The 12,019-nt window shown below is 42.7% G+C and overlaps 1 non-coding gene across 1 annotated transcript; it reads right to left on the bottom strand.

Annotated features, from left to right (window-relative positions):
- Positions 1-3,948: 3,948 nt before the first annotated feature.
- LOC120252616 lies at positions 3,949-4,056 on the bottom strand. The gene has a single exon (XR_005534073.1). It is a non-coding gene; the product is annotated as a small nucleolar RNA R71 (small nucleolar RNA).
- Between the last annotated feature and the right edge of the window lie 7,963 nt (positions 4,057-12,019).

Genomic DNA, 12,019 nt, shown 5'->3' with positions numbered 1-12,019 from the left:
TGTTAGGGTAATTCCTTTAGTTTGACATCATTTTATTTCGGAGGTGAAGAATCTAAGCACTTACTAACTTTGTTGACCTGACTGTTAATGTTGTTTTATCCTGCAAGAGATTGTGTTCCCGTTATAGATAATTGTTGTTTCTCTGTACTACCAAGGGTGTCATCTTTTCCATCAATTATTTGATTGTCGCTGCTCATGATCATCCTGATGAATTCCAAATTCAATGCTTATGAATTGGTCCCATTGTATCATTTATTCATGGAAATCACCTATCACACCTTCTAATTCTGACTTCTCTCAATGATAGTTGAATTCCTGTCCCCTTAATCAATAGGGGAATAATAGCCCCTCCAAACGGTAGGTAGCTACTCCATAAAACCACACTGAAAACTAGATCACTGATCATGAATGGCCCACTAGACAAGAGGGAAATAGATTAATTCAAGACTAAGAATTGCATAGAAAGGTAAATGAATGATAAAAAAAATAAACAAATATTCACAAAAATGAACAATAAAAACAAACTAGATCACAAGAATCCTAATTTTCCTAAAAGTTACCACTCCTTGGTAACGGCGCTAAAAACTTGATATACTCTCCGCAAGTGCACGGATCATTATAAGTAATACGATGGTACCCCGTGAGAGGGTAGGATTGTTAAACAATGTGGATTAGACTTCTAGTACTAACTCGATCCTCTAATGCCTAGGATATCCAAATGGGTGATAAAGAGATTAATTACTAAACAAAGAAGATGAACTAAAGGATGGAGGAACCTAGTAGACTAAGGATGAGTTTTGATAACAAGAGAGCAATACCTGGGCATGATTATTATGTGCTCGAGATACTAACCTGAGTCTAATGCCTACCAAGGTACATTCTAAGATCCTTGTGGGTACTCAAAATCTCGGTTGCATCTACGGCTCTCAAATACACTAGGCTTTACTAGTGAAACTATGAGCTTCATACATGCCAAGTTTTTCAACTACACTAGGTAATCAAAACTATAATAATCCACACATGCTGAGTTTTACACCATCAACTACACCACTCAATCATGCCAAGTTATGCAACACATTAAATAACACAAGAACACTTTAGAACTGTATAGGTATTAGAAACAAGTAGTCAAAGTATAAGAAACAATATAGTTCACAATCTCTAGACATCGTGGAACGGTTAGCCCCTAATGAATTCATACATAATTGAGAGTAGAAGATAAATGCAAACAAGAAAGAAAACATGACTTCCCCTTTTTACAAAGATTTCTTAAATTGTACATCAAGAACTCCATGGAATGGGCAAACTTCACTTCTTTAGTGTCTCTGATTAAACCTTGATCCCTTTAGCTCATGTGGTGATGCCTAATCATCATCCTCTTGAGGGATTCACCGCTGGAGAAGAAGTCTCTGAATAAAAGTGATAAGTGCTTGTGTGTTAAGAATGTGAAGTGTTCTTTCCTTATGATGAGCATTACTTTTATCAGGTTTAAGCACTAATACATGTGTATTTGTGTTCTTTTGAGCATTTAGGGTTGTGAAGCTAAATATTAAAAAAAAAGCCAAAAGTAGATCGTGAACGCACTATTTGGTGGAATCTTAGAAGGAACAAACATGAAAACACAAGTGTGGCTCTAAGATACGTGAATGTGTGCCAACCTCCATGTAGTCAAGGCATGAAGGTAGTACAACTTGTGCATTTTTAGAAAGATCTTCACCAATGAGTTGGAGGGTGATAAACGCCTAAATGTATGTATTTTATATGTATTAATCGTGTATTATTTGTGAACATGTTAACGAATTGATGCCCGTTTTATGTCTAAATTGGTTATTTCGGTGTTGCAGGTCTTAAATGAGTCAAACAATGCTCAAAAATGCAAATCGGATGAATTCGACATCAAAAACGGCATTTTTGGGGGTCCCGGCAGTGTAGCGGCACTGTAGCGGGCTGTAGCAGGTCATTGTTCTTACTGCGGGCATTTGGCTGGGAGTTTCACGGGCTCCATGCGCCCGCATGGATGCCCGTGAGGTTTGCTGGGAATTCTCAAGTCTAGGTACTGTATCAAAAACACTGTAGCTGAGCACTGTAGCACCGGCAGGTTTTTGGGCATTTGGCTGTGAGCTTCACGGGCTCCATGCGCCCGCATGGAGCCCGCATAGACTGACGGGGCATATAAGAAACTGATTTCTTCTAGGGCAAAGGGAGGAGTTTTTGGGAGAGTTCTTCAAGCCGATTTTCACCATTCTTTGAGAGGCAAGATTACATGTTTTGGAGAAGGGAAATCTAAGGGAGAAGCTCGGATTTGGCTAGATCTTAATCGATCTCTTCTTTGGGAGTTTGTAGACGACGAGGGAAGCCGCCCCCATTACGGCGTCCGTGGAAGCCTTTCCACCTAGCTTGGCTTGTCTTCCTTCTTCCATTGTTTGAGGAAGTTTTTATTATGCCATTTGTAGTTGTTTGCATGGATTTGTTGCTTGGATTTGTTTGTATGGATGTAGTAGACCCCAAGGTCACCTGGGATGCGGTGAACCTTGGGGTGAACTTGTGTATTTGGATGATTTAAGTTTGTTTATTGCAATTGTTGTGTTTTTGAGATTCATTCTTGGTGCATTTGATGTGTTGCTTACATGAGAACTCAGTAAACCAACTCGCTAGGTTGTACTTGGTAGCGTGACCATCGCCCTTGTACTAGACACACCAAGTTTGGAAGGGATTCATGTACGAATACGTCGTGACCATCGGGCATTCTGTACCCCTCCACTATTAGGGCTAGACCAAGTTGTGTTCTGGCTCTAATTAGGGATTTCCCCACTTGTTAATGCAATCATATGAGGATTTGATTGGAAGAAATTCTGTGTCAATACTTATACCGGATTAGGGGTCAATGGCCGTGACCATTGGGTTGACCTAATCTAGGAAATCTCTAGGTCCAAACCTTCAATTGCATGACATTCTTAGCATCCTGCACTTTAGTAGCCCCTAGGGAATCCGCGATCCGTGACTGTTCCTTTTCCCGATTTTTATACCCCTCTCCGTATTTTTAGTCTCCACTTGTAGTTATCTTATTTAAATTAATAGATTAGAGAAACCTTTCGAATCATCGGCTAGACAATAGCGTAAGAGGAAGTAAGGGTAGATCCTTGGGCCCTGGGGAATACGACCCTCCTCGTGCTCGCATGAGAGGTAGTACTTTGATCGACTCGGCACTCTGCGGATCACACTCATCAAGTTTTTTTGGCGCCGTTGTGGGACCCACAAGGAATACTCGGAAAAACTTAGAGTTTATCGATTTAGCCATTTTTCTTTTTATTTTTGTTCATCCGCTTCTTTTTTTGTACATATATCTCCATTCCACTTGCTCTTATTTTTGTTTTTATTATCTCGTGTTTTTGTCCTGATTATTGGCTCTCAATATTGTGTGAGGTACCATCTTATGACACGTGCAAATCAAACAAATTTAGTAGAACCTGTTGACGAAATTGAGAGAGCCTTGCATCAAAGATTGAGAGAGATGGCTGAGAGTTCAGAACATCAAGGAACACGGGTTGAGATCAGTGAACCTTCAGTCATGGCAGAACCAAGGCGTACCTTGTCCGATTATGAAAGGCCTCAGTTTACTGGTGAGGAATTCAGTGTGCATGCTCCCACCGTGCCGGCTAATAACTTTGAAATCAAAGCAAGCACAATTGGATGATCCAAAATTCCGTACAATTTGATGGGTTAGTTGATGAAGACCCGCATGCGCATTTGTCTCGCTTCCTCCAAATTTGTTCCACCTTCAAGATTAACTCAGTGTCTGATGATGCGAAAAGATTGAGATTATTCCCTTTCAGTCTAAGTGGAGCAGCATATCAGTGGCTCACGTCATTGGCACCGGGGTCGATCACCACTTGGAAGGAAATGGTGGACAAATTTCTTGCTAGGTATTTCCCACCAAGCAAAGCAGCTAGATTGAGGCAAGAAATTTCTGCATTCCGGCAAGGGGACTCGGAGACACTTTTTGAAGCACACGAGAGATTCAAGGATCTCTTACGCAAGTGCCCCCCATCATGGCTTCTCCTCGTGGATGAGAATTCGGATGCTTTTGCAATGGTCCGAATTATGCAACTAGACAACTCATCGATCTTTTCGCAGTGAGGGGGTCATTGAGTAATAAAACCCCTGAAGATGCTGAAATGTTGATTGAAAACATTTCGAGTAACGAATGCCACTAGTCTACTAGACAGAAACCACCTAAGGCAGCTGGAATTTATGAGATAGATAACAACACTGCACTAGCCGCTAAGGTGGAGGCCCCTAACAAAGAGATTCGATCGGTTTATGTTGTGTTCAAGCTCAAATTGGAGGCGCTTTTGTCTCATGCGAGACTTGTGGGGCGGGGCATGCTACTTTTCGGTGTCCAATCTCAATAGCCTCTGTTGCCCCCGGTCGAGAGCGAGTTGATTATGTTGGGGGAGGCCCTCGAGGTCCAGGCAATCCCTATGGAAACACATACAATCAGGGGTGGAGGAATCACCCAAATTTTTCTTGGGGTCAACAACAGCAACCTCGGCCCCAGCAGCCTCAGGGACTTCCACAGCAATTTCCTCAGCAGGCCGAGAAGAAGTTCTCCACCGAAGATGTGTTAGCGAGATTCATGATCAGTACTGAGGCAAAATTTGTGAACATCAACAATCAATTCGCTGAAGTGAACACCGTTCTGAGGAATGTTCAGGCCTCCATCCAATCATTGGAGAACCAAGTTGGGCAGCTTGCTAGGGCAAATTCAGAGCGCCCACCGGGTAGCCTCCCTAGTAACACTGAAAATAATCCAAGGGAGTATTTGAAGGCCGTCACCCTCAGAAGCGGGAAACAGGTTGAAGCACGAGCCAAGGAGGGCTCAAGTACTGAGCATGATGGGGTAGCCGTACGGGAAGACCCGATGTCGTCTGAGAGTTTAGTTGAAAGGGGAAAAGAAAAACAAGATGAAGAAACCCTTCAACTACCAACACCAAGGGTACCTGAGTACAAGCCGACCATACCCTATCCGGCCAGGTTAAAGCAAGATAAAGAGGAGGCTCAATTCAAGAAATTCCTGAATGTGTTCAAGCAGTTACACATAAATATCCCTCTTGTTGAGGCGTTAACCCAAATGCCCAAGTATGCCAAATTTATAAAAGACCTGCTGACTAACAAGAGAAAATTGGAGGAATTAGAAAATATTGCATTGCCACGGAACTGCTCGGCGATGATTCAGAGGAGGCTCCCTCAGAAGTTGACTGATCCCGAGAGCTTCATCATTCCATGTGGGATTGGAGAAGGCATGCAAGAGAAGGCGTTAGCAGATTCTGGGGCCAGTATCAATGTGATGCCCTACAAGCTATTTTTGAAATTGGGGTTAGATGACATGAGGCCTACAAGGATGACAATACAACTTGCAGATCGGTCTATAAAGAAACCCCGCGGTGTTGTTGAGGATGTGCTTGTTAAAGTAGACAAACTCATTATCCCGATGGATTTTGTTATTCTCGATGTGGATGATGATGTTGAAGTTCCATTGATCCTCGGGAGACCATTTCTTAACACCGCCGGTGCCCTCATTGATGTAAAGGGGGAAAGAATGACGTTGAGAGTGGGGGATGAGGAAGTCATTTTTACACTCCCCGTGGCTATGAAACACACCTTGGATCACGATGATCCCCTCTATTTTACCGATGAAACTGATATGATTATTACTGATTGTGTGCAGGAGGTCTTGGCGATTAACCCTCTGGATGAATTCTTAGAGGGAGTGGATGGCGACGAATCTAAGGGGAACAACTCATCTCCCGCACAAGTAAAGCATGTAGGCTTTGTGGGGGCATTTCCATGGCCGCGCAATAAACAAAAATCAACCACCCGGAAAATATGGTGTAAGAAGGACAAGAAACAGAAATTGGGGTTGAATTGTGCATTATCACCACCATGGGAAATTGATCGACTATTCTTCGAGGGGAAGGGTAAATTCCGTGTCTTCTCATGCCTCTCGATTAGTTTCCCATCTTGGAACACTTCTCCTGGACTTGGAGGTAAGTCTCCACCATTTGATCCACCCTGAGGTAAGTATGAAGGTACGTCGAGCTAATGACATTAAACAAGCGCTTCTTTGGAGGCAACCCAAGTTTTTAAATTCGTCGTCTTTAAATTTTCGTATTTCTTTTAGTTTCTTAGTTGTGGTTGAATGCATATGCTCGTGAAGTTCTCATATTTTTGTTGTCGTGCTCAACTCATGCTTAGGCTTTCTTGTGTAGCTTTGGACTTGAATTAGTATCATTTAGTTGTGTTTCATCATTATTTCGGCGTTCATGAGGTTGTAATTCGTATTTTATTGAGTTTGCAAGAGGAACCATGCCAATTTTTCAATTTTCGAGTCCATACGGGCTGTATACGGCCCTGTATGGGACGCTTGTAGCATGTTCGGGGCCCTGCTAGCCCTCCCTTGCGGCCGCATGGAACCCCTCGCGGGGTGCTTGTGCGTGGGCTGAGAGGCTCACGGGCGCCATGTGCCCGCATGGGCGCCCGTGAGGCTCTCGGCCTCACTGGCCGCGCGCGGGCTGGGGGTCTCACGGGCGCCATGCGCCCGCATGGGCGCCCGTGAGACCCCCAGGCTGGGTTTTTCCCAGCCCATGCAGGCGCCATGCGCCCGCATGGATGCCCGCATGGGCTGGGCGGCCCATTAAAGGGAGCTTTGTCTCCCTTCCTCTCTTCTCCTTCTTCTCCTCTTGTTTTCCTCTCATCTCTCCTTCACTCTACTTCATTTCTCCACCATTTTTTCTAGTTTTTTCTTCTCTAATCACCTCTCCTCCATCTTGCAAACTTGCTCTTGGGTTTTAATCGAAATTTTTATCAACCTTTTCGCGGATCTCATCACCTCAAGCCTCCAAGCTCTAATTCTAGGTTTTTGCTACAAACTTGGGTTTCATTGTGTTTTTCATTCTATTTTTTTGATGCTTGAATGATATATTTGGTTGTCATGATGTGGTGGTTGCCCAATTCTTAGAGTTTTTCCTTCATTTGTAAATTTTGGGAAGCTTGCTGTGTAGGAGAAACTCTTGCAAAATTTTTTTCGTGAGTTACTGTAGCAATGGCTGAAATTTTTTCATTCTTCACATTAAAATTGTTGTGTTTTCAATTTTTCCTTGATTCCATGATGTTCTAGTTACCTCCTATGATTGTATTCATAAAAATATCGGTTTGATCACTTGTTTTTGTGGTATAGGTATGCCGATCAAGCGAGTTTTATCAAAACGGTCACGACACGATGCGGCATCAAGTGGAGTGCCATCCTTTGCCTCACCACCCCGCATAGGAGCATGACTTTTTCTGGACTTGAGCTTATGTTTTGTATTTTGTTTTATTTTGTTGCTTGTTGGTTGAACTTGTTTTGTTAGCTTGGGTTCTTTCCCGGCTAAAATTGTACTGCTTTTACTTTGACTATTATGCATGTTTTCCTTCCCCTTGTTTCTCTTCAGTGTCATGATCGCCTTATTTATTTTTGCAGGACTTCTCACGGATTGTTGCCTCTTCTCCTTTACCCTTTTTTGGCAATGACTGCACTTTCACTGAACACTCTTCGTCAAACAATTGGGGCAGTCTCTTTACCCTTCCCTTTCATGCTTCATTTACTTATTATGGATTCTCCACCATGTTCTGCTGATTAGTGTACATTGAGGGCAATGTACGATTCTAGGTGTGGGGATGGGTTATTTGCATGCTTACTTCACCAGTGATAGCTATGATATATTGTTAGGAACCTCCTGGCTTGAATGAATGATAGTAATGAGTTGTAAGGTTATTTGTGCTATAAGGAAGTCGTGTTTTTTTCTTTCTAGTGCTTTCTTCACGGCTTTTGACATAGTGTTTCTACCTCGTTTGACCTTGCTAACCCACTGCTTTGATTTAAAGTGTTAGAATGGTAAATTCATCCCTCAATGGTCTTTTAAGAGCTTTTGGTCCTTTTGTTCATTTTGCTTTATCCCTAAGTGAAGTTTTTGCATGAAGGTGCTCAGGAGACATGTATATATTTGTTATCTTAAAAAAAAAAAAAATGAGTCTATGTCAGTATTCCTCTGCTAATTTAGCATGAATGCGTCTATGTAGACTTTAATCAAGTAGGTTGGGTGGCTCTTGTGCCTAATCAGCATGTGCATCCTTCTGAAAGATTATAAAATATTTTGTGCAGTCTACGTTAGCCGGACTCGAAAAAAAAAAATGAAATGAAAAACAAAAAAAGAGAAGTATTTGTTCTCCTGGACTCAATCATGCATTCACTGAGATATTAAAGTGTCGAATGTGGACCGAAGGAACTCTTGACCTACTATTGAGGGTGCCTTTAACATTTCTAACACCGGTAGTCATTGAACGTGGTGTGAATGGGGAGAGGGAGGGATGAAGCATACACACACTCACGGGAAAGCACTCTAAAGGAATCATGACTATCTCTACTGAGTCGGTTATTGTACAACTCATTTTCTTCAATTCATTTCAACTGTGCCTGTGGGGTTCTTCACTATTTGAGCTTGAGGTCGTACATTTAGCCGTTTATCATTTTGTCCTTATTCTTTCATGTGTGTTTGCTTGGGGACAAGCAAACGCTTAGGTGTGGGGATATTTGATAAACGCCTAAATGTATGTATTTTATATGTATTAATCGTGTATTATTTGTGAACATGTTAACGAATTGATGCCAGTTTTATGTCTAAATTGGTTATTTCGGTGTTGCAGGTCTTAAATAAGTCAAACAATGCTCAAAAATGCAAATCGGATGAATTCGACCTCAAAAACGGCATTTTTGGGGGTCCCGACACTGTAGCGGCACTGTAGCGGGTTGTAGCAGGTCATTGTTCTTGCTGCGGGCATTTGGCTGGGAGTTTCACGGGCTTCATGCGCCCGCATGGATGCCCTTGAGGTTTGCTGGGAATTCTCAAGTCTAGGTACTGTATCAAAACACTGTAGTGAGCACATCGTAGCACCCGGCAGGTTTTTGGGCATTTGGCTGTGAGCTTCACGGGCTCCATGCGCCCGCATGGAGCCCGCATGGACTGACGGGGTATATAAGAAACTGATTTCTTCTAGGGCAAAGGGAGGAGTTTTTGGGAGATTTCTTCAAGCCGATTTTCACCAGTCTTTGAGAGGCAAGATTACATGTTTTGCAGAATGGAAATCTAAGGGAGAAGCTCGGATTTGGCTAGATCTTCATCAAATCTCTTCTTTGGGAGTTTGTAGACGACGAGGAAAGCCGCCCCCATTGCGGCATCCGTGGAAGCCTTTCCACCTAGCTTGGCTTGTCTTCCTTCTTCCATTGTTTGAGGGAGTTTTTATTATGCCATTTGTAGTTGTTTGCATGGATTTGTTGCTTGGATTTGTTTGTATGGACGAGTAGACCCCAAGGTCACCGGATGCCGGTGAACCTTGGGGTGAACTTGTGTATTTGGATGATTTAAGTTTGTTTATTGCAATTGTTGTGTTTTGAGATTCATTCTTGGTGCATTTGATGTGTTGCTTACATGAGAACTCTGTAAACCACCTGCTAGGTTGTACTTGGTAGCGTGACCATCGCCCTTGTACTAGACACACCAAGTTTGGAAGGGATTCATGTACGAATACGCCGTGACCATCGGGCATTCTATACCCCTCCACTATTAGGGCTAGACCAAGTTGTGTTCCGGCTCTAATTATGGATTTCCCCACTTGTTAATGCAATCATATGAGGATTTGATCGGAAGAAATTCTGTGTCAATACTTATACCGGATTAGGGGTCAATGGCCGTGACCATCGGGTTGACCTAATCTAGAAAATCTCTAGGTCCAAACCTTCAATTGCATGACATTCTTAGCATCCTGTGCACTTTAGTAGCCCCTAGGGAATCCGCATCCGTGACCGTTCCTTTCCCCTGATTTTATACCCCTCTCCGTATTTTAGTCTCCACTTGTAGTTATCTTATTTAAATTAATAGATTAGAGAAACCTTTCGAATCTGTCGGCTAGACAATAAGCGAAGAGGAAGTAAGGGTAGATCCTTGGGCCCAGGGAATACGACCCTCTCGTGCTCGCACGAGAGGTATTACTTGACGACTCCGTGCACTTGCGGATCGCACTCATCAGAGGGGCATGAAGGTAGTCACATTTGCGTATCCCAACTTGTGCATTTTTAGAAAGATCTTCACCAATGAGGACTTTGATTGAAAAAGAGTTGTGATCAATGCCAAAAACGTGTGCCCGTTTATGTTGCCTCGATGAAAAGTATGGAATTGGGAGTGTTTTGGCGGATCACAGTAGTAGTTACTGTTCACAGCCGGCTGAAAATCAGATTTCCAGAGAATCCACACGGGCGTGTGGAAATTCCACAGGCCCGTGTGGAGAAACCACAGGGCGTGTGGATGCCCGATTGCAGCCCTATTTAAGACGCGATTCAACCGATTTTTGGACGATCCTTCCATCCTTTTTCCCATCTTTTCTCCAACTTTTGAGAGGCCGGAGGCTAGGTTTAAGGGAGGCTTTGGTAAGGCTTTTCGAGTGATTTACGGCTTCGCACCCCATTTCTCTTAGAAGATAGTTATTGGGGAGCTTTCATTGGCACTGATCTGGCGAGGTGTGCCCTAGGATTGACAAAGGGACCTTTGGAGAGAACGAGGCAACTCCACAAGACCATCAACACGAATACCGAGGGGGCTTTTACTATAGATTGCATGTTTTTACTTTTAATTTCATTATTGATTATATCTTGCTCCATGGAGAGCTAAAACCCTTAGTGAATACTGACAACGCCCCTTGGGTATGTCTCGGAAGTGCACGTGTTTATCGAGTAATAAAATCTAACTGAGTGTGTACCGTATCCACTGTGAGTTGGAAATAAAAATACTTTAATTGTTTCTTAACCAAGTGAAATATGAATAATAGTTTTGTTAACAAAATGTAATGTAAACAAGAATAAAAGAGACAAGAAAGAGAAGCACAAGTAAGGGAGAGGTAAGGCAATCAATATAAATGGGGTACTCATATATTGTTCCATCTAGGACGATTAGTTCAAGTGCAAAACCCTCTATTATGCTTCCTAACTAATGCATTAATGAGTAGTTGAGATATTTCAATACATGGTCCCAAATCTAAGGTCAGCCATGCCTGACTCTATACATGTCGCGGAGAAGAAATTAAACAATCACAACACCTCATACTTGTATAGAACACAATGAGTTCTAGAGATTCCAAGTGATATATCCTCTTCCTAAATGTAGACCTAACCCTTTGGTCCAGGTGGAAGGTCCCTAGTCACAATTAAGCCCTAGGTGCTAAAATCACTACAACGCTTCAATCTGTTGCCCCTACAACTAAGCCCCACGGGAAGGTCATCCCTTAGCCCATTCACTCTACTATGATAGCAAATAACGAGAGGAAATGGAGGTAGAATAAATCATGCCGCAGGGGAAAGGGGACGCTCCGCTATCTTTCGACTCACCCTCTCAACCCTCTCTAATCTAGCTTTATCTAACTCTCGTGGTATGTCATTCACTCACAAGGGTTACCAACAAGAACTCTTAACCCTAGTGCCACTCTAAGGGAGTATTCATTTAATCAAACATTCAAGGTTGAAACTCAATTAAAGCATCAATTAATGAAAGCATTATAAAAGGTTTAATGAAATAAATACATCCTAGGGTTCACAAATCTAAGTACCCACTAGGTGGTTTGGCTCTCTATGGAGCTAGTTACAATCAACAATGAAATCCAATGTAAAAGCAAGTAATCCATATAAAACCCCCTCGATAGTCATGACGATGGTCTTGTGGAGATGCCTCGACCCTTCCAAAGGTCTTTTTGTCCGGCCTAGGATACACCGCACCAGATCGATGCCGATGAAAGCTCTCCCACTAACCTTCTTCCAAATGGGGCACGATGTCAAAGCCGTAGAACCTCTTCAAATCCATTGCCAATATCTCTCAAAACCCTAGCTGCAGCCCTCTCTCAAGATGGGGAAAAGATGGATAAAAGAATCCTTAAATCG

This window comes from Dioscorea cayenensis, chromosome 21 (genome assembly GCF_009730915.1).
Source record: "Dioscorea cayenensis subsp. rotundata cultivar TDr96_F1 chromosome 21, TDr96_F1_v2_PseudoChromosome.rev07_lg8_w22 25.fasta, whole genome shotgun sequence".
Taxonomy (NCBI): domain Eukaryota; kingdom Viridiplantae; phylum Streptophyta; class Magnoliopsida; order Dioscoreales; family Dioscoreaceae; genus Dioscorea; species Dioscorea cayenensis.
The sequence above is the reverse complement of the archived record's forward strand: the minus strand, read 5'-3'. Positions and strand labels throughout refer to the sequence as shown.